The following is a 22,524-nucleotide window of genomic DNA, read 5'->3' as shown; positions in this document are numbered from 1 at the left end:
TAACGATTTTGAAGCAACAATTTGGTTTTTATAAGGATCAGCGTTTAGACGAATAAATCGTTAGAAAAATCATTATTGCGATCGTTTTAAGATCGCTTAAGCCCATCTCACACATAGGCTGAATCTTGGAAAGACTGTTTACACAAAGCGATTTTTTTTAGCGAACGACCAATAACGATTTGAGAACATGTTGAAAGATCACAATGAACGAATTCTCGCTTGTCGCTTCATTGTTCGCTGTGTTTGCACGAGCCGATAATCGCTCAAATGCGATCGTTATCGCGAAAATTAGAGTGATAATCGTTCTGTGTAAATGCACCATTACCTGCACTGATACATTGTAACAAACTGCCAGACTATTTCATTGTAACAGCCTCTTGGGTCCTATTCACATGATGCTTTTATTATATGTTTCTCTCCTGATGAAGATGCTATACATGTCCATAGGGGTCACAAAAGGACCTCAGGTTCCCTGTGAACCCCACTTTACTGTCGCCAGGGGTCCCCTGGGCTTTTCTGCTGCCAAAAGCTGCAGTGCCTGGGTTGATGTCTGTCTGTTCCAGGAGAGAGGCTAGTGACTGTATAGGCAAGATATCATGCTGGCTATATAGTGGGATCCACTGCGGTCTGCCATCAGGGGTATATGTTTAGAGACCTCCTGTTGTACTCAAATAAAACGAGATCAATGTCTTATCCTCAAGAACTTATCAGCTGCCGTATGTCCTGCAGGAAGTGGTGTATTCTTTCCAGTCTGACACAGTGCTCTCTGCTGCCACCTCTGTCCATGTCAGGAACTGTCCAGACCAGTAGCAAATCCCCATAAAAAACTTCTTTTGCTTTCCACACTGAAAAGATTACACCACTTCCTGAAATTAAACATCCAATGAAATTTTTGATTAACAGATCCATTTAAAAACAGATGACAGATGTGAACATAGCCATAACATGTTACAGTCACTTCAATGACATTTCGTATAGATATGTGAAAGGTTAAGATTGGTTGGGTTCCCTAACCCTCCAATTGTTATTTATAGAGGGCACTGGTGGGGGATCGGAGGCAGACGAGTACACGTTTTCTTCTATGGATAAAATTCATGCTCTGACAGACCCTTTTAAAGAGTACCTGTGATGGAAAATTACTTTTTATATGTCATCAGGCATGTCAAAGTTATTGATCACAGCAGGTCTCACTGATGAGACCCAATTAGATCAGGATATATAGCCAGTAATGGTCCGTTTACATGGAGCGATAATTCGCCCAATCGAACAATTAACGATTTCGAAGTAACAATGTTTTTTATAACGATCAGTGTTTAGACGGAACGAAATATATAGATCGTTATTGCGAACGTTTCAAGATCGCTTAAGCCCTTCTCACAGACAGGGTGAATTGTTGAAAAACTGTTTACGCAAAACGATCTGCGAATTTCCAGTGAACGACCAAGGATGATTTGAGAACCTGTTGAAAGATCACAATGTACGATTTCTCGCTCATCGCTCGATCGTTTACTGTGTTTGCACGAGCCGATTATCACTCAAATGCGATCGTTATCGTGAAAATGTGAACGAGAATCGTCCCGTGTAAACGCACCATAAGAAAGTGCAGTCTATGAGACTGCATTGTCTGAAATAGTGGGCGGTGAGGGAGTGGATCGTGATGCTGCTGCTGCCGCACTCTTCCCCCGGCCAATTCTCCTGATCACAGAGGTTCTCTTTAATGGCCCTACTCCACGGGTCGTCATAGAAGAGCAAACGCGCGCTGTCAGTGCTTGTTTGCTCCTCGTTCCCCGCTCGCTGCCGCTGCTATTCAACGCAGCAGCAGCGAGCGGGTGAGTACGGGAGGGGCGTCGGGGAGCTGCAGGGGGGGGCTGCCTGGGTGATCGCTGATCGTCCGGGCAGCCCATAGGATACAGCAGTGTCTGCTGCCGATGCTCCTATTCAACGGAGCGACGGCAGCAGATTGCTGCTATATCAGTCGCTTGTTTTTCAACATGTTGAAAAACAAGCGACTGCAACGATCAGCCGACATGAACGATGTCGGCTGATCGTTTCACTCTATTCCACGGGACGATTATCGTCCGTAGCGGCCGATATAGGCCGAATACAGCAGATAATCGTTCCGTGGAATAGGGCCTTAAGGTGTTGTCAGGTTGATAAGCAGTGTCTATGGCTCCTAACATGTAAATTCTTCACAGACTGTGTGCCAGGAAAAGCATGGCTGCACTGTGATTGCAGTAAATACTGTTGACATTACAATAAATGATCAGCTAATCTGATCTGGATCCAGCAGTAAATATTCAGCTTCTCTGCAGCGCCACCACAGGTAAAATGAAGCATTACACTATGCCTATACAAATGAACAGCTTGTCTGTAAGATGCAGGACAGGACAGGTCCTCCAAAGGGAGACCTGTATCTACTCTTCACTCTAACAATACATCAAAATGCCAATGAACACATTTTTTTGAATCATGTCTTCACTATCCCTTTAAATACTGCAGAAGAGGAAACAGATGGTGTTGCAACTTAAGTAGTGTCTGCGAGGATCTGAGTCTTCCCTGCCTCCCACCAGTAAGACAAATCCCCATATAACGCTCAGTTCATGAGAAGACTTGGAAATCAGACATTAGCAGAGAAAATTGTATTCACTTTAACACTGGAAGGACCAATGTAAACCGTAAATCCGGATGGTGAATTTTATTCACTACAATTTAACACAGGAAAATGTATCATTTTAGTTCATTCCTTTCAATCTAGATAGATCAAAAGCTCCTAATTGGGTTCACAGTCTCAGATGCAGAGTCCCCAAAACTCCCACCAGCCTATAGGGTTACATGAGAAAATTCTGTCTGCCTGCAGTCACCACTAGAGGGAGCTCCTGTTGTGTCCAAAATGGATCTATGTTTTTAACGTTTGAATGAGTTAGACATTAGGGCAGGGGTGTCAAACTCAAACGCACAGTGGGCCAAAATAAAAAAACTGGACAAAGTCGCGGGCCAAACATGATAATTATTGAATCGCGAATGTGGCGGTTCTGGCACTGTCAGAGTAGCGTGCGGTGTTCCTGGCACTGTCAGTGGTGTGCGTCTCTCAGTGCTGTGCAGTATGATAAATGACATGATAAATTGCTATGTGGTGGGGTGTCAAGTCCCCGCAGTTGGCAGCGGTGGATGTAGATGAAACCTTGACAGGCGCTGTCTGACAGTAGATATAGGACAAAGTCCAAAGCAGTTACTACTAAAAACACATTTATTTGTCTCAAGGGACAGCGCGTTTCGGGGTACAAAGGACCCCTTTCTCAAGTCAGGGAGATTATAAATTGCTATGATATGATTAACCCCTTAAGGTCAAAGCCAATTTTCGTTTTTGCACTTTTGCTTCTTCCATTTTATGTTTAAAAGTCCATAGCGCTTGCATTTTTTCACCTAGAGACTTATTTGAGCGCTTATTTTTTGCAAAACCAATTGTACTTTGCAATGACAGGCATTATTTTTCCATTTTTTTCCTGTCAAATTGAAAAAAAAAAAAAAACAAATTTGTTTTGATTTCGGGGAGTTTTGCATTTACGCCGTTCGCCCTATGGTAAAACTGACTTGTTATCCATGTTGCTCAAGTTGTTACGATTACAACGATATGTAACATGTATAACTTTTATATTATGTGATGGCTTGTAAAAAGTTCAAACCATTGTTAACAAATATATGTTCCTTAAAATTGCTCTATTCCCATACTTATAACGCTTTTATCCTTTGGTCTATGGGGCTGTGTCAGGTGTCATTTTTTGCGCCATGATGTGTTCTTTCTATCGGTACCTTGATTGCGCATATATGACTTTTTGATCACTTTTTATTACATTTTTCTGGATTTGATGCGACCAAAAATGCGCAATTTTGCACTTTGGGATTTTTTTGCGCTGACGCCGTTTACCGTGCGAGATTAGGTACGTCATGGGTCGCTAAGGGGTTAAACCCAAACCCATGTAATAGCCAACCCCCCCAATATTGCCATCTGTTGTAACCAACCCAACCAAAATTGCCCTACATATTAGCCAGCCCTCCCAATAGTGCCTTAAAGGAGTAGTGCGGCGTTTCAAAATTATTCACTAAATAACACACATTACAAAGTTATACAACTTTGTAAAGTATGTTATGTTAGTGAATGGCCCCCTTCCCTCTGTTCCCTCCCACCCACGCTAGACCCGGAAGTGTGATGCACTATACTCACCTGCCGCTCCAGCCGTCCCTCATGCCGGCCCCCCTATGCCGCGTCATTAGCTGCTCAACCACAATCGCAGCTGAGCACAGTTATTACGCGGCAGAGGGATATATATATATTTGATGTTCAGCCATTCCTTGCCTGAAAGGAATCCTCTTTAGGGTGCCTTCACACCTACCGACTCGCAGCGTTAATAACGCTGCAAGTCGGCTAGGTCCTGGCAGATCACTGTCAGTACATACACGCAGCGGTCTGAACGACCGCTGCGTGTATGTAAATCTGCCGGCTGCTTAACCCCTTCTGATGCCGGCCGCCTCCCGCTCAGCTCTGTATACATTACCTCCTCGCTCCACGGGGTCCCGGCGTCCTGCTCTCGCGCCCGGCCAATGAGTGTGTTGCCCTGCCGCAGCCACTGATTGTCCGGGCGGGAGAGCAGGACGCCGGGACCCCGTGGAGCGAGGAGGTAATGTATACAGAGCTGAGCGGGAGGCGGGAGGCGGCCGGCATCAGAAGAGGTTAAAGGGAACCTGTCACCCCCCGTGCCGGGGTGACAGGCTCCCGACCCCCCGTTAGAGACCCCTATACTTACCTCATCCCGCCGGGTCCCGCTTCTGGATTCGGTCGGGTCCCGGAGATCTCAGCCGCTGCAGCCCGGCGCGCGCGCTGACAGATGAGTCCAACGCTCATAGAGAATGACGGAGTGCTGGACTCTCCTGTCATTCTCTATGGGTGTTGGACTCATCTCTCAGCGCGCGCGCCGGGCTGCAGCGGCTGAGATCTCCGGGACCCGACCGAATCCAGAAGCGGGACCCGGCGGGATGAGGTAAGTATAGGGGTCTCTAACGGGGGGTTGGGAGCCTGTCACCCCGGTACGGGGGGTGACAGGTTCCCTTTAAGCAGCTGGCAGATTTACATACACGCAGCGGTCGTTCAGACAGTGTACTGACAGTGATCTGCCAGGACCTAGCCGACTTGCAGCGTTATTAACGCTGCAAGTCGGTAGGTGTGAAGGCACCCTTAATATGACCCACGGACTGAACAGTGCCGTCACGGGGAAGCAAAGGAGGCGGCCCGCCCCCGGTGGGAGGAAACCCCCGCCCCTCTATGACGCGGCTCCATTGATTCTAACGGAGACGCGTCATAGAGGGGAGGGAATTACCGTCCGCCTCCTGTGCTTCAGCCCAGCACGGTACCCGTGGATAGAACGGCGCCGTACACGGGAACCGGGCCACGGTTCAAAAAACGTACCGCGGCAACGGCTTCCCCGTGATGGCGCCGTTCTATCCGTGGGTCATATTACCATCACCTGATGGTACATCCTCTTTAAAGGGGTTCTCCGGGCTAGGGGTATTTTTACTGTATGGCCGGGGAGGGGTTGGATATGGCCGTGGTGGTCCCCTCCCAGACAGTGATTGAAATGACAAACTGCTCAGCCAATCACTGGCTGAGATGGGACCACCGCAGCCAGTGATTGGCCAAGCGGCCTGTCACTTCAGAGACCGACTCTGAAGTTGCATCAGCAGCTGCAGGGAGCGTAGAGAAACAAGGAAGACACCAGGGAGCGTGGAGGGGTAATGTATCAACTTTATTATTTTATTTCCAGATTCCTCAGCCGTCGGGCATGCATCACTATTACACGTAGCAATGAGCGGTCAGTGGCCAATGGTTTTAGGTCAGGACCAAAAGACACGATCAGCTGAGGATCGTTGTTATCGGCTCTATTATGGTGCGTTTACACAGACAGATTTATCTGACAGATCTTTGAAGCCCAAACCAGGAACAGACTATCAACAGGGATCAGGTCATAAAGGAAAGACTGGGATCTATCCTCTTTTTAAATCCATTCCTGGCTTTGGCTTCCAAAATCTGTCAGATAAATCTGTCTGTGTAAACGCACCCTTAGACTGAGCAATAATCTGACGAGTCGGCCTGATTTGGCAGATTATTGCTCTGTGTAATAGGGCGCTAATGGTGCGTTTACACAGAGAGATTTATCTGACAGATTATTGAAGCCAAAGCCAGGAATGGATTTGAAAAGGGGAGAAATTATAGTCTTTCCTTTATGACCTGATCCCTGTTTATAGTCTGTTCCTGGCTTTGATAAATCTCTCTATGTAAACACACTATTAGTCCTGCAAGCAATCATTATAAACTTAGATCATATAATTTGTATATGGCATTTTACCCCTTGGCAGACTCCATCTCTAATCTTCAATTGTCTCTGATCTAGAGGGTGTAGACTAGCTTCTATATTATTCCCTTTTTAGGGTCCATTTACACAGAAAGATTATCTGCCAAAGATTTGAAGCCAAAGATTCGAAGCCAAAGCCAGAAACAGACTATAAACAGAGATCAGGTCATAAAGGAAAGCCTGAGATTTCTCCTCTTTTCAAATCCATTCCTGGCTTTGGCTTTAAATGTTTGGCAGATAATCTTTCTGTGTAAATGCACTGCACACAAACAAGAGAAGATCCTGCTCACCTATATCGCTATAGCAAACCTTAGAAGCAGGCAGCAGCAGTATGGAGAACATTATAGAGCAGTACTGAGAAGTAGAAGCTGTGAATTAAGAAGTGAGGTGGCATCTAATGCAGTAAACTCCTGTACAGTCTCTTTACATTCTCTCCAGTTTTTAGGAATCTCTCCAGTCACTCTTTCCTTGCTCCTTCCCCTCTATAGACTTGTATGTGCAACATGTAATCTGAACCTTCAGTGAGCTGCTAACTTGTCTTGTAAAAGCAAGACAGACTTGATCTGATTTTCAGGTATAGCAACCATATCTGCTGTTGCAAGCAGAGAAAAATAATATTTACACACGTTGCTTCTGATCCTTACCTCAGAATGTGCCTCCTTCTTGTTGTGTTTAGGTTCCTAAACAGGGCAGCCAAGTTTTACTTTTTCTCAGCTGCCTCAATAAAATGTAATCTGATTGGTTGGTATGAGCAAAAATTTTGATGTATTTAATTATTGGCTGTTAAAAATGGTAGGGTGATACAGCAACCAATCCGGGCACTGCTTTTATTCTCTATGGGTCCATTTACACATAAATATTATCTGACAGATTATCTGCCAAAGATTTGAAGCCAAAGCCAGAAACAGACTATAAACAGAGATCAGGTCATAAAGGAAAGCCTGAAATGTCTCCTATTTTCAAATCCATTCCTGGCTTTGGCTTCAAATCTTTGGCAGATAATCTGTCAGATCTGTGTAAATGGACCCTAATTTGCCTTAATGTAATAGAATGCAAACTGCCATCTGATTGGTTGGGAAGGTTCTAATATATCTCTGTATTGGCTGTTACAATTGGGAGAAATTTATAAGAACCAATCAAATCACTTCTTTCATTTAATCAGCTGCCTATATAAAATGTAATTTGATTGGTTGCCATGGGGGGAGGTTCTACTCTTATGGTGCGTTTACACAGACAGATTTATCTGACCAATTTTGGAAGCCAAAGTCAGGAATGGACTTGAAAAGACAGGGAATCTCAGTCTTTCCTTTATGACATGCACCCTGTTTATAGTCTGTTCCTGGCTTTGGCTTCAAAAATCTGTTAGATAAATCTCTCTGTGTAAACGCAGCATAACATATCTCTATATTGGCTGTTACAAATGTAAGTAATTTATAACAACCAATCAGATCTCTTCTTTCATTTTCGCAGCTGCCTCTATGAAATGTAATCTGATTGGCTGCTATGGTCACAAACATTAACGGTTTTCTGTAATGGCTGTTACAAATAGGTTGGAAATATAGCAACCAATCAGGACAGTGCTTTCATTCTCCACGGTGACTTAATACAAACTGTCATCTGATTGGTTGCTAGGGGTAAAAGCTCTAACACCTCACAGCAGTGGCTGTTACCTACAAGAGCGACCAATCAGGAATCAGGACTGCTTTCATTCTCCCGCCAGAATGTAAACAGTAGCCCGGCAGGTTGCTAGGGGCAACCGCTCGTTATCCAAGTCCCTATGCGCCCTCCATTGTCTCTCATAATAAACGTTTTCCTATAAATAAAGCAGGAATGCATGCACACCTAATGTATACCTAGTATAGAGCCCGTATCTGTGCCAGCACCTATGGGAGCCCCTGCACCCTCCTCCTCCCCCTCCCTGCAGTCTCATGTGCCTTTTGTTATTTTCCTGTCATGAGACCCGGAAGTTTTTTTTTTTTTTTTTTATCCCATCACATGGCTGTGAGAGATTTAATAAAAACACAAAAATGGCGACAGTCACGTTACTGCTGCTGCGTCACCAGCTCTCCGTCCTGTCTATGAGGGTGCACGGCGGCTGCCAGACTTAGGGGGGACGCTGTGCAGGAAGGGGGTGCAGGGATGCCAGGCTGGAGCCCGTCAGCAAGCCCGGGAGGCGCTGGTTAGCATCGTGCAGAGCGTCTCTCCAGTCACACAGCGCTGGGGGCATGCTCCATGCCAGGTGGGTAGCACTTATGGCGTTTATTCTTGTGCATTGCACAGTGTATGGCTTGCATGCAGTATATAGATGCTCAGAGCAGGTTTTGCACGAATTAGATGTTGCATGTCGCCATGCATTTTTGCATATGGACGTGTATATATGTGGAGAGGGGTGTGAGGAGTTTTGCACTGGGGTGAGGATGGCTTTGCACGGGATCTGGTGGGGTTACCTGTATGTATGTGTATATATATATATATATAATATATATGTGTGTGTGTGTAAGCTAAGGGCTGTTTACATGAGAGATCCTGCAGGAGGGGCAGGGAGGGCACTGGGCAAGGAGGAGTCTGTTCCTGTACAGATTGTGGGTATGGAGGAGATGACTGTAAACACCAGGCCTGCTGTAACCCTTTCCTTGCTGGCTGGCCAGATTTGCTGCACTGTTATTGTATGTGTCCTTGGGAAAAGCTGGGTGACGGGCAGCATGGGTGCATGTCATATGCCAATGGGCTGTCATGCAGCTTTCTGGCCAAAACTGCCATGTTATCCCGCAACTTGCCATGTATCACTTCTAGGGTTAGGCGTTGTTACCAGTCTGGGAAAGCTGAGTGCTGATGGTAATGCAGCCCCATAGCCTGTTTTAGTGCTAAGAAGAAGTGAAATATTGATGTAGGTCAGCTCAAGGACTTTATGGAAATCAAGCAGAATTACTGCATAATGAACGTGATGTATCGTCCTTATTAATCCCGACTATTTTCAAGGGCTCCGCTTGGCGCACGTTTATTAAAGACAGAAATCTGTCATCTTCACATTGATATGTTACCTGCACGTTTTTGCCTATGGGTAATGGTGTAGTGTATATACAACTGTAACAAACCCTCAGCCGTGATATGTAATGTTTAGTCTGGCTCAGACATGACATGAAGGATCTGTCACATGATGAAACCTGTGGTTCCCTCCAGAACCCTTTGGCTTATAATGGGGTCTGACAGGTCATGTCATGGTGTTCATCATTTTAAGAGGGGGGGGGGGTCTTATGGTGTGTTTACACAAACAGATTTATCTGACAGATTTTTGAAGTCAAACCCAGGAGTGGATTTGAAAAGAGGAGAAATCTCAGTCTTTCCTTTATGACCTGTTCTCTGTTTATAGTCTGTTCCTGGCTTTGGCTCCAAAAATCTGTCAGATAAATCTCTCTGTGTAAACGCACCCTAATTCTACGTTTACACGGAGCGATAATTCGCCTGATCGTACGATTAACGATTTCGAAGTAACGATTTTTTTTTTTTATAACGATCAGCATTTAGATGGAACTATATATCGTACAGAAATTTCGTTTTGCGATCGTTTAAGCCTATCTCGCACATAGGAAAAATCAGTGAAGGACTGTAATTTGAAGGGTCAGACTTTACAGGCTGCAGGTATCTCTCCTGAGCCTCATAGACATGAACACTCAGGTCAGTGGAGTATGCATGTTTTTAAAATGGGGAAAAGGTTTCTGCCAGGCCTCCCTAGTGGAAGCTTGTCTCCCTATAACATGCCCAACCCTTACTTACCCAGATATCTCCCATTAGGGGAGAGTCTGGAGGCTCCCATACACATTAGACCTGTCTTCCTGAAATCATCAGCTATGGCTGGCTTTAGATTATTACATGCAGGTAGTTTAAATTAATAAATTAAACTTATTTTTAAATAACCCACAATGTTTTTTTCTTAAGCAGCTATACCTGTATTACTTATGCTGAACAAGAAGGATATTGACATGGTAGCTATTCCCTTGTGTCCTGGCACGCCTGGGTACGTATCACTTGTACTGGGCCAGAATAAGATGTGGGAGGTAAGAAACCTTTAGCAGTTACAATCTACAGGAAGAAACCATGACATAATGGATGATCCCACTGTAATATATGAGACATAAACTGCATTTATCTTATACAGTTCTGTTAGCAGAGTTGCTGTAGTTTAAAGAGGTACTCCGGGCTGGGGTCATTTTTATTGTACGACCCGGGAGGGGGTGGATATAGAAGCCGCCGGTCACTTACCTACCCGGTTCCAGCGCCGGGTCCCGGATTGCGCTGGCCCATTCTCCGGTCCGGCTGCGGCTTCAGACGTGACGTCTCAAGCCGCAGCTCAGCCATTTAACGGCCAAGGCGGCACCCCGCTACGACCTCTAAATTGCTCAGCTGCCTTGAGACGTCACATCTCAAGCCGCAGCTCAGACCAGGAAGCGGTAGCCGCACCGGGGAACGGGGAGGCGTGATCCGGGACCCGGTGCTAGAACTGGGGAGGTAAGTGACCGGTGCCTTCTATATCCACCCCCTCCCTGGCCGTACAATAAAAATGACCCCAGCCCGGAGTACCCCTTTAAGCAGTGCAATACTAGAATGTATTAGGTAGAGATGAGCGAATCTCAAGCTCGCTTGGGTTTGTCCAAATTCAAACGCTCTGCATTTGATTACAGGTAGCTGAAGAAGTTGGATGCCACCCTGAGGGTATGTCCCCACTATGAATCCCGGCGGATCACCCGCCACGGATTCCGCAGCTCGCAGCTGCGCACATTTACACCGGTCCCATAGGCTTCATGTGGGTTCATTCTTTGGCGAACGGCAGAATCTGCCAAACCATAGAATGAAGCATATGGGACCAGTGGAGATGAGCGGGGGCGAGCTTCGGAATCTGCGGCGGGTGATCTGCCAGGATTCCGTATTGTGGACATACCCTGAGGCTGCCTGGAAATATGGATACAGCCATAGGCTGTATCCATGTTTTCCAGGACTCCCTAGGGCTGTATCCAACTTCTTTAGCCACCGGTAATCAAATGCAGAGTGTTCGGCTTCCAACAAACCCAAGTGTGCTCAAGATTTGCTTCTCTCTAATATAAGTGTGCGTAAAGTAGAAAAAAAAAGCACAAGAAACTGTCAACAAGTCATCATGTGTTTATGTAGCAACAGGTATTGTCTAGGTATTGTTTTTGAATTGGCTCTAGATATGATTGACTGTCTTAACATTGGTAGCTAGTCCTGTATACTCCCATAATATTTTAAACTGGTAGAGGGTAGAAAGCTGCTGCCAGATTCCTAGCATGGGTGGCTCAGCAGCATTTGGGTTGTGGGTTCAAATTCCACCAAGGACAAAAAAAACACAAAGGGATCAGCCATGATGAAATCCGGAATGCCCAACTGTTCTGCTATAGGAGCCCAGTAGGCCCCCTACACCTTGGATTGGTGATAGGGAACCTGTGGCCCTCAGGCTGTTGCAAAACTACAATTGCCATTGTGTCTTGATAGCCAATTGGCTAGAGAGGAAGGGTGTTTCACAATTTGGGAGGGGGGGGGGGGGGTTTGCACAGCTTCTGCACCACAGCATTAAATGGTCATCTGACTTATGGCCGCCTTTATTGTTGTATTCACACAGGGTAACTGCATCTTGCTGTTTAACCCAATGTGTACAAAAGCCTCCCTCATTACCACCTGTTCTGCATTTACTTTGCTTTTTTACAGAAAAGTCTCTCACTATACGTTATAAACCCCTCCCCCCCCCAGCCTTGTTTTCAGAACAGATCTTCACAGCAGCCTCAAATGTAAATTTATGAATAATTTACATTTTATATATAACCCAGCTCAGCCGCCTTCATATAAAGAGACCCAAGCTCCAGTCCTTGTAGTGTGCCCCCCCCCCCTTTGCTGTTTACCCCCCTCTCCAATCCAGTAACCACTTCTCATCCTCTGCTACGCCTTGGAGGGCGGCCAGCCTCCCCGCCCCGGCCTTATAATTTAGTTCCACAAAGTCTCATGAGATTATGATTGCTCCAAAAATAACCCTGTACTGTGAATGCAGTGACAGCGGATCTGATGTTGATCACTTACATTACAGCCCCCACAGCAGTTGTCACCCTGCTTTTCCAGATTCCTGACAATCTGTTTAACTGTGTATAACTATATATTATAATAACTCATCTCTTCTCATGCTGCTTCATATGGTTCTTAGCTCTCAGGTCTCTAGGAAAGCTGAATTGTTATACTAGCTATATTGGTTAGCACTCAGCTTTTCCAGATTCCCATCAATACATTATATATAGATCATCCTGCCGGGACTGCAGTGCCGGCCGGGATGATCTTTTCTGAGACTGGCTGTTCCGTGACAAACAAAACAAAGTGTGAACATGGCCTAGAAATGTAAAGATGACTTACCAACTAGATGTCAGCAGGCTGTGTTCTTTTACAGTCTCGGCTATGATTGGACAGGACCAATAAGTCATGACCCATTCACAATGGGTATCGTACCCATTAGTCATAGATTTGCAGGAGGAATATTAGAGGGACAATACAATATGGAGATCTAAGAAAAGTTGCTCCAAAACTGTTGTAAATGCTTCCAAAATTGAGTGCTGATTAATTTCTTAAAACACCTTTCTTTGGTCTGCATGCAGACAACAATCATCTGCTGATCTTGTCTTTTGGTCCTGCCTAAAATTCATTGACCGCGAATCACTGCTTGTAAGGGTATGTTCACACTGAGTAAATGTGGCGGAATTCCGAGTTCCGGCGTGGAATCCAGTCTACCTCAGTGTTCCATTGCCTGGCTATGAGAGGGCCCGCGCGGCTCCGCGAATTGAGCCCTCTCATTGACGGGCTATGGCATACTGAGGCAGACGGCAATTGTGCCACATTTACTCAGTGTGAACACATTTTTACACGAAGCTACGTGCGGTCTGTGGCCGAGGAAATTTAGGCAGGACCAAAAGACAGGATTAGCCGATGATTGTTGTCAACGGCTGAGCGTTGTCTTTATTAAATAGTGATACACAGTCATAGCCTGTGTATTCCGTCACATTTACTCAGTGTGAACATACCTTAATAGCGATGCACGGCTGATGGCTGATGAATGTGTAAAAGAAAAAAATAAAAGCTTATACATACCTGTCCACACTCCCTGATATCTTCCTAGAGGCTGCTGCCACTGGAACTTGGGAGACGGTCTCTGAAGTGATAGGCTTGTTTACATTGGTGATCGGGCCGTGTAATTCGTCCCTTACTGTTTACAGTAGTACCTCTGTTTAAGAGTAACTTGGATTAAGAGCATTTGGCAAGAAGAGCTCACAGTTGTGTTTCCCATCCTCTCCATTCCTGCTATAATGTGCTTGCCCTCACACTTGACTACACACACTGCTGCTATAATATACCTGCACTTACACTCAGCTATACACACACTGCTGCTATAATGTGCCTGAACTTAAGCTACGTTTACACGGAACGATAATTCGCCCGATCGTACGATTAACTATGTTGGAGTAACGATTTTTTTTTTCATAACGATCAACGTTTAGACAGAACGATATATCGTACGGAAAAATCGTTTTATGATCACCTGGCCCGGCCCCCCGCCCATCCGCAGCCCGGCCCCCCGCTCATCCGCTGCCCCCTGTGTCGGCTTGATCGCCATTGCCCCGATCGCCACCCCCGCCGCTCTGATCCCCGCCCCCGCTGCTCCGAACGCCCCCGCCGCTCCGATAGCCCCAGCCGCCGCTCAGATAGCCCCTGCCACGAGCATACCTTACCTGCTTGGCGTAGCGGGTGTTTGAAATTCCCAGCTCCCCTCTTCAGTGCATTGATTGGCTGAAGAGGGGAGCTGTGAATTTCAAACAGCTCCTCTTCAGCCAATTAGTGCTGCCGTGCATTGATTGGCTGAAGAGGGGAGTCGGGAATTTCAAACAGCTCCTCTTCAGCCAATCAGTGCTCCTCTTCAGAGCGGAGTCGGGAATCTCGAACACCCGCGGCGATTAGGTAAGGTATGCTCGGCGGGGGGCGTTCGGCCCGGCAGGGGTGCTGATCAGCCAGCGGGGGGGCCAGCGGGGGGGCCTTCGTCCCGGCGGGGGGTGCTGATTGGCCGGCGGGGGGTGCTGATCGGCCGGCTGGGGGGGCCTTCAGGGGGCGGGGCGATCAAGCCGGCGCAGGGGGCTGTAGGATGCGGGGCCGGGCTGTGGGGGTCGTGCTACGGGCGGGCTGGGGGCCGGGCGGACGGACGAGGACCGTTTACACTAAGCGATCGGTGAAATTTTAGCGAACGACGATTTAAGAACGTGCTGAAAGATCAAAATGAACGATTTCTCGTTCGTCGTTTGATCGTTCGCTACGTAGATTATCGTTCGAATTCGATCGTTATTGCGCAAATTCGCAAGATCGTTACTTGTAAACGCACCTTTACACTCAGCCATTCACACTGCTGGAGGACAGAAACATAGAAGTTTCTGTCACTGTCCTCCAGCACAGCTGTGTGATTCTTACTTTCTGATTGGTCCATGCTGAGCACACACCCCTTCCCCACTGTTGTCATGTGACCACACAGAGCTCTGACAGCAGCCCTGCTTCTCTATTCTAGCCTGTTGTACTACGCTACTGCATAATGGGGATCTTCATCTCCATCCTGTATCTACAAACTGCTGCAGTTTGTCAGGTTTATACACTTAGTAAACATTATACTCCACATGCTGATTGCTATACTGTACAGTAATTTATATTCAACTGTTTCTCATTGTATGTTTCATTTGTTTTACATGTTATTCTCAGAATAAAAAAATCTTTTTTTGGGGGGGGGGGGGTGGAACCAATTGTCTGCATTTTATTGATTCCTTATGGGAAAATTTGCTTTGGTATAAGAGTGGATTTTAATAACAAGCACGGTCCCAGAACGAGTTATGCTGGTAATCCAAGGCACCGCTGTATAGTCAATGAAACAGTATGTAAGGAGCTCTTGTCTCCCCCTAGTGGTGGTTGCCAGATGACCGAATTGTAGTATTTAGCTAGGGAGCCACCTGTCTTACAGCTCATATGCATTTACTTGAATGTGACAGAGCTAGGGCACAGCCATTAGTACTCACAGGCCTCTGAGCTGGTGTAAACAGTGAGGGGACCCCCTCCCTTACATTTTCTTCATCTTATCACATTTTAAGAGTCCTGCCTCCTCTCTGCTATTTTGTGTGTACAATACTGGCCTCTAGTGTCCCATTCCAGTACTGCGGAGAGAAAATAGGTGTGTATAATGGATTGCAACATCTCGCTGTGTATGTGGGTTTTTGTTGTTTCTTGTTTTTATTTTTTTCTGGTTTGCTTTTTTGGGCTTTAGCCATACAGGAAACCACTAAGAAAAATAAGAAAAAAAGTTGTTAAAATTCTCTGAACCTAATGAAGAGTGCTGTGACTGACAGGCTACCCTGGCTCAGTTATCACAGTGCTGATGCTGTCTAGTCTAAAGGTACAGTACTGTGATAACTGAAGGATGGCAGCCATCTTAACATCATGATCTTGGAACACACCAGAAGAATACGCTCCTTCATCATGTTTTGCGGTCAGAAGAATTATCTGGACATATTGTGCAACTGAAAATACTGCAATAAAACTAGTGCAACATATTTGGGCTTGTATTATTTATTCACAATGCTCAGGCTGTATAACCAAGTTATATCATGTTATTGCTTTTTTACTTCTTAGTACCAGTAAAACAATAAAAGAAGGGTATCCAGATATACGTTGTGGCTATGATTGGCCTGCTTTATGCCAGTATACATTTTATTTTATATGACATAGAAAAGTGTTGTGGTTGTACTCTTTTCATAAACTTTCATATGCCATACATAAACCAAATAGCAGATCTCTTTTGGTCTACAAAAGCTTTTGGTTACTCTGGTTACAATTTTTGGAAGGTAATACAGATAGCCTTGTATTTCCTTGTAGTTTTGCTTTCAATGGACTAATATATAACTTCTATAATACTTCCCTTTTGTTCAAGAGTATACCTACTTTAATACTGCCCCCTATATACAAGAATATAACTACTATAATACTGCTCCTATATACAAGAATATAACTACTATAAGGCTGGGTTCACACTATGTATATTTCAGTCAGTATTGTGGTCCTCATATTGCAACCGAAACCTGGAGTGGATTAAAAACACAGAAAGGCTCTGTCCACACAATGGTGAAATTGAGTGGATGGCCGCCATATGGGTATATTCACACGAACGGTCTCGCTGCGAGATTCTCGCTGCGAGACCGGCAGGTCCTGGCAGTTCCCACAAACTATATACTCGCTGCGGTCTGAACGACCGCAGTGAGTATGTAATTCTGCCGCCCTTAACCCCTTCTGCTCCCGCCCGGCTCCCTCGCTGTAAGCATACATTACCTGTCCTCGCTGCACGGGTCCGGCGTCCTGCGAGTATATAGTTTGTGGAAACTGCCAGGACCTGCTGGTCTCGCAGCGAGAATCTCGCTGCGAGACCGTTCGTGTGAATATACCCTATAACAGTAAATAACTGCCATTATTTCAATATAACAGCCGTTGTTTTAAAATAACAGCAAATATTTGCCATTAAATGGCGGCCATCCACTCAATTTCATCATTGTGTGAACAGATCCTTTCTGTGTTTTTAATCCACTCCTGGTTTTGGTTGCAATATGAGGACCACAATACTGACTGAAATATACGTAGTATGAACCCAGCCTAATACTACCCCTATATACAAGAATATAACTACTGTAATACTGCTCCCTATATATAAGAATATAACTACTATAATACTGCCTCTATATACAGGAATATAACTACTATAATACTGCTCCTATATACAAGAATATAACTACTATAATACTGCTCCCTATATACAAGAATATAACTACTATAATACTGCTCCTATGTACAAGAATATAACTACTATAATACTGCTCCTATGTACAAGAATATAACTACTATAATACTGCTTCCTCTGTACAAGAATATAACTACTATAATACTGCCTCCTATACACAAGAATATAACTACTATAATACTGCTCCTATACACAAGAATATACCTACTATAATACTGCCCCCTATATACAAGAATATACCTACTATAATACTGCCTCCTATATACAAGAATATAACTACTATAATACTGCCCCCTATATACAAGAATATAACTGCTGTTTGGGGGAAGCTTCCCCGCCGGTGGTGCTGGCTGGGTTTTGGTGTGGCATTTTTGGGTCTGGTCCTGTGGCATTGGGGTTGCAGGGCCGTTCCATGGCCTCCCTTCCCTGACTGTGCACGCCTGCGGGGGTGGTGGTCGCTGACTGGCACAGTGTGGACTTAGTGTAGGGACCCATGTGTATCAGATACCTGCACGCTGTACATGGGGCAGTGTGGCTTAATCAATTCACATACAGAATTCTGTTGTTTTTTATGCAGCCGAGAGGTACTAGTATCAGCCATAGGTGTGAGGTGCAGCACTCTTTTTCTTCCCTGAACCATAACTACTATAATACTGCTCTTATATACAAGAATATAACTACTATAATACGGCTCCTATATATGAGAATATAACTACTATAATACTGTTCCTATATACAAGAATATAACTACTATATTGCCCCTATATACAGGAATATAACTACTATAATACTGCCCCCTATATACAAGAATATAACTACTATAATATTGCCCCCTATGTACAAGAATATAACTACTATAATGTAGGTGGTGAGATGTAGAGACCTGCACCGCTCCAAATACTGCACTGGATGTGGAGTGGGTCTGTGGAACGGTCTTGAGCCAGACAATAAATGTGGATGTGGCTGCTGGATGGGGGTGCAGACTACAGAGGCAAGATGTACCAAAGTTCAAGAAAAGAAACACGTAGTAGCACTCACCCGTACTTCAGCTTAGCGGCTTTATTACATCCACAAGTTGCGGGGAGGGGAAGGGTTCAGGTGTGTTAACACACCTGAACCCTTCCCCTCCCCGCAACTTGTGGATGTAATAAAGCCGCTAAGCTGAAGTACGGGTGAGTGCTACTACGTGTTTCTTTTCTTGAACTTTCATAACTACTATAATACTGCTCTTATGTACAAGTATATAACTACTATATTACTGTTTCCTATATACAAGAATATAACTACTATAATATTTACATAAGAATACAACCACTACTGCCCTTTGAAGTTAATATAAACAGTGTTACACTTCCTGGCATCTCTTCTTGTTCAGTGTCTTCTTACTTCTGTGTTATAGTAACTGATTCTGTTAGGGGTGTGTTTGACAGCGAGCTTACTGATTGTTTCCAGAAGCAGCAGTCAGTGGCTCTGTGGTTGCAGTTTGGGTTGTAGTTATGGGAATGTACTATGAATAACACTATAAATACCATTATGCAGCTTATTATGTAGACTAACTCCATAAGCCAACCACTACTAATTGTTGTCGATGGTGACTGTGTCTTTAAAACTTGGATATGTACACTTGGATTTTCTGTCTTGCTCAGGACAAACAGTAGCTGTATTGTTCGCAGGTCACTGTGCCGCCTCTTCCCGTCCGCAGAGTCTCCCGCAGAAGCCAGAGTTCATCCTCTTGGCAGCAGCTTTATTCCTGAATTTCAGGACATAGAGCTAAGGTTATTATGGACTGATGTGTACCTTGTAGCCTTCCTAGAAGCAGAGTAGTCACGTTTCAGCAGGACGACGGGAAGGTCTGTGCTCCATTACTGGAAGCTAAATATTTGAATATGTTATCTAGTAAAACCTCTCTGTGTCCACACTGCAGCTGATCTCTCTACATTCACCTGATCCATAGAGCTGTTCTTTTTATGGGACCTAAAGTGTCCTGCGGTCTCCATGAGACTTTGTGGAAGTGTGTAGTCATGCATTTCTATACTAATACATTGGGGGGGACATTGCACATTATAATGAGTTACAGTAACCGCTGCGCACACATGGCTACGCTTTTGATGCAACTTAAAGGGGTTATCCAGTGCTACAAAAACATGGCCACTTTTTCCCTTCTCTTGTCTCCAGATTGGGTGGGGTTTGGAACTCAGTTCCATTGAAGTAAATGGAGCTTTATTGCAAACCGCACCTGAACTGGAGACAAGAGAGAGGGAAAAGTGGCCATGTTTTTGTAGCACTGGATAATCACTTTAATTTCTTTGTAAAGTGTGTAAAACAGCAGATCTTCTGTCTTTGGTTTCTTGATCAACAGTGGCCGCCATAGTCTAGTGCACAGGTGTCAAAATTGCAGCCTTCCAGCTCTTGCAAAACTACAAATCCCATCATGCCAGGACAGTGGTCGCTATGGATGTCCAGACATGATGGAAATGTAGTTTTGTAACAGCTCAAATGGTGCAGGGTTGACACCTATTATCTAGTGGATAGGCTATAAATGTCAGGATGGGATAGCCCTTTAAAAAGACACTCTGGCTCTCTAAGCATCATTCCCAATGTTATATTTTACCCCAGTGTGCGAACATAAGGGGAGCATTTATCAAACATAGTGTAAAGTGAAACTGGCTCAGTTGCCCCTAGCAACCAATCAGATTCCACCTTTCATTTTCCAAAGAGTCTGTGAGGAATGAAAGGTGGAATCTGATTGGTTGCTAGGGGCAACTGAGCCAGTTTTACTTTACACCATGTTTAATAAATCTCCCCCATAGCCTTTCTGTGTTTTTAATCCACTCCTGCTTTTGGTTGCAAAATACTGAGCAAAAAATACTGTGTGGGATCATAACCTAAAGCTGTTCTATTAGAAATGGCACATATAAATCTGGGGGCCCTTTTACAACTTTAGCATTTTGGCTCTAGATCTACAACTGACCCTTGTGTATCTATATTACAGTCACACAGCTGTTGGTCCTGGTTTTTACACCTCTGGCTTCTATTAAAAAGGTGTTTCATGTTGTTGGTTATTATAAAAGTGATTTTTTTTTCCAACTGTTCAGGTAATGTCACACATCAGCCAGTAGGTGGCAGCAGTTTACATCCGCTCTACAAATTATGATGTTTGCAAAACCAAAGAAACAAGTTGTAGCTGTGTCATTCTGATTTAGATACAAGGTTGGTTCCAGAGACGAGGTGTTTCTATTAGAGTCGCGGGTTAATTTAGGGACAAGCCTCATAGAGTGTACAGCACCAGAAGGAATCCAGAACACAGCTTCTTTATATAATATGGAGAGGCGAGAAATTGCCCATGACATTTGTTTATAATTACATATAGAGATATATACAGTTCTTTCTGTCTGATGACTCCTTATATTGGTCGATATAGAGATTCTTGAAGCAGAACTTTACTCTCCAGCATATGAGTGTGGAACGTTACATGGACTTTGTCATTGCTGGTGCTTTGTATACAGTTTTATTAGGTAGGGGTATTGGAGTAAAGCTGGCTCTATGGAGGAGGAGGCGTAATTCTGCAATTTCAGATATTCCAGCATGGCTGTAATTCCTGGTGATGTCGCAATTCAACTTTTCTCATAATAGGAAAACACTGCCTAACAATGGCCGTGAAGATGTAGCCTAAGCAGTACATCTGTATTGTATGTGCAACATAAACTGACATGCTGTGAATTTTGTATTTTAATTGCAGGTGAATTTCTGCTTGGATTTTGTTTGTAATTCTATTCACTTTGCTGCTGTAAATGTTGAGTGTTTTCAGATTACAAAGCATTTTATTATCGGTTAACTGGAGTAAAACAAAACGTAAAATAAAGTTGTGTGTCTCAGGAAATAAAATGATTTTGTTTTTTTTCATGTACAATTCTTTCTTCATGTTACATGCTTTTTTTTCTGGCACTTATGCGTCTTTTTTCCCATAACAAATCACAAAGTTCATAGATCAATTCAAGTGACTAAACGAGGACTCTTTTAATTACATTATTTGAAATGTGAAATGCAACACAGATAAAGTTTTTCAAGTTTTTAAAGCAGGTGAAAAAAAAATACAATTACTAACTGGATGATGGGAAAAATATACATTGAACCAATAATAAAAAAAAAAATTCATTAAAAAACCCATTAAAGTTGGTGGGTAAATGCACAAAAAAGTGTGTGTGACAAACCTTTATAAAACCTTTATTTTTAAATGGTAAAACCAATATGATAAAAAAAACTTTACAGGTTACTTTTCAAGATAATATTAGAGGGCAGATAAGAAATTGCTGCTTTAAAAAAAATAAATAAATAATACATTCTGAAAAGCAAAGTATCACTGATGACCAGCTTAGATACTTTGGCTCAGTAACACAGTACCACAAATAAAAGGCTTAAATAGAGCACCTTAAAGGGGTTATCCAGCACTACAAAAACATGGCCACTTTCCCCCTACTGTTGTCTCCAGTTTGGGTGGGGTTTTGAAACTCCGTTTCAATGAAGTAAATGGAGCTTAATTGCAAACCATACCTGAACTGGAGACAACAGTAGGGGGAAAAGTGGCCATGTTTTTGTAGCTCTGGATAACCCTTTTAAGGTCCATTTACACAGGAAGATTATTTGACAGATTATCTGCCAAAGATTTGAAGCCTAAGCCAGGAATAGATTTAAAAAGAGGATATATCCCAGTCTTTCCTTTATGACCTGTTCCCTGTTTTTAGTCTGTTCCTGGCTTTGGCTTCACATCATGATTGTGCTATCCGTTTAACCCTTTAAAGACACAGCCAATTTTCACTTTTGTGCTTTCGTTTTTTTCCTCCTTGTGCTTAAAAGGCTATAGTGCCTGTATTTTTTTTACCTGCAGACCCACATGATCCCTTATTTTTTTGGGACACCAATTGTACTTTGCAATGACAGACTTAAGTTTTCCAGAAAACATGTTGCGAAACTGGGAAAAAACTATTTGGGCCGTGAAGTTAAAAAAACTTATTATTTTTTTTTTTTAATTTTGGGGAGGTTCTGTGTTTTCCAATATATTTTGAGCATAATATGGCTGTTTTATGCTAAAATGCACCTTTTTAAGCTTCCTTTGCACACAAATGCTTTAAAATACATGAAAATTCACCTTTCTTTCTTTGCCTTATGGTAAAACTATGTCTAAAAATGACAAAAAATGTGCAGTTTTGCGTGTTTTTTTATTTTTTATTTAAATGAGAAACTGTGTGTGTGTTGGGGGGG

The 22,524-nt window shown here is 43.9% G+C and overlaps 2 protein-coding genes across 2 annotated transcripts in view; one reads left to right on the top strand and one right to left on the bottom strand.

Annotated features, from left to right (window-relative positions):
• AK4 (adenylate kinase 4) overlaps positions 1 to 7,293 on the bottom strand; it is a 64,274-nt gene extending 56,981 nt beyond the window's left edge. Inside the window, exon 1 of the mRNA XM_069979411.1 lies at positions 7,049 to 7,293. The gene's annotated coding sequence lies outside the window, so the exon portion shown is untranslated. The remainder of the gene's footprint in view (positions 1 to 7,048) is intronic.
• Positions 7,294 to 8,541: 1,248 nt separating this feature from the next.
• Positions 8,542 to 22,524, top strand: part of JAK1 (Janus kinase 1) — a 126,525-nt gene continuing 112,542 nt past the window's right edge. The window contains exon 1 of the mRNA XM_069981382.1: positions 8,542 to 8,643. The gene's annotated coding sequence lies outside the window, so the exon portion shown is untranslated. The remainder of the gene's footprint in view (positions 8,644 to 22,524) is intronic.

Source organism: Dendropsophus ebraccatus, chromosome 8 (genome assembly GCF_027789765.1).
Source record: "Dendropsophus ebraccatus isolate aDenEbr1 chromosome 8, aDenEbr1.pat, whole genome shotgun sequence".
Classification (NCBI taxonomy): Eukaryota; Metazoa; Chordata; class Amphibia; order Anura; family Hylidae; genus Dendropsophus; species Dendropsophus ebraccatus.
Note: the sequence above shows the minus strand (reverse complement) of the source record. Positions and strands in the feature narration are given on the sequence as shown.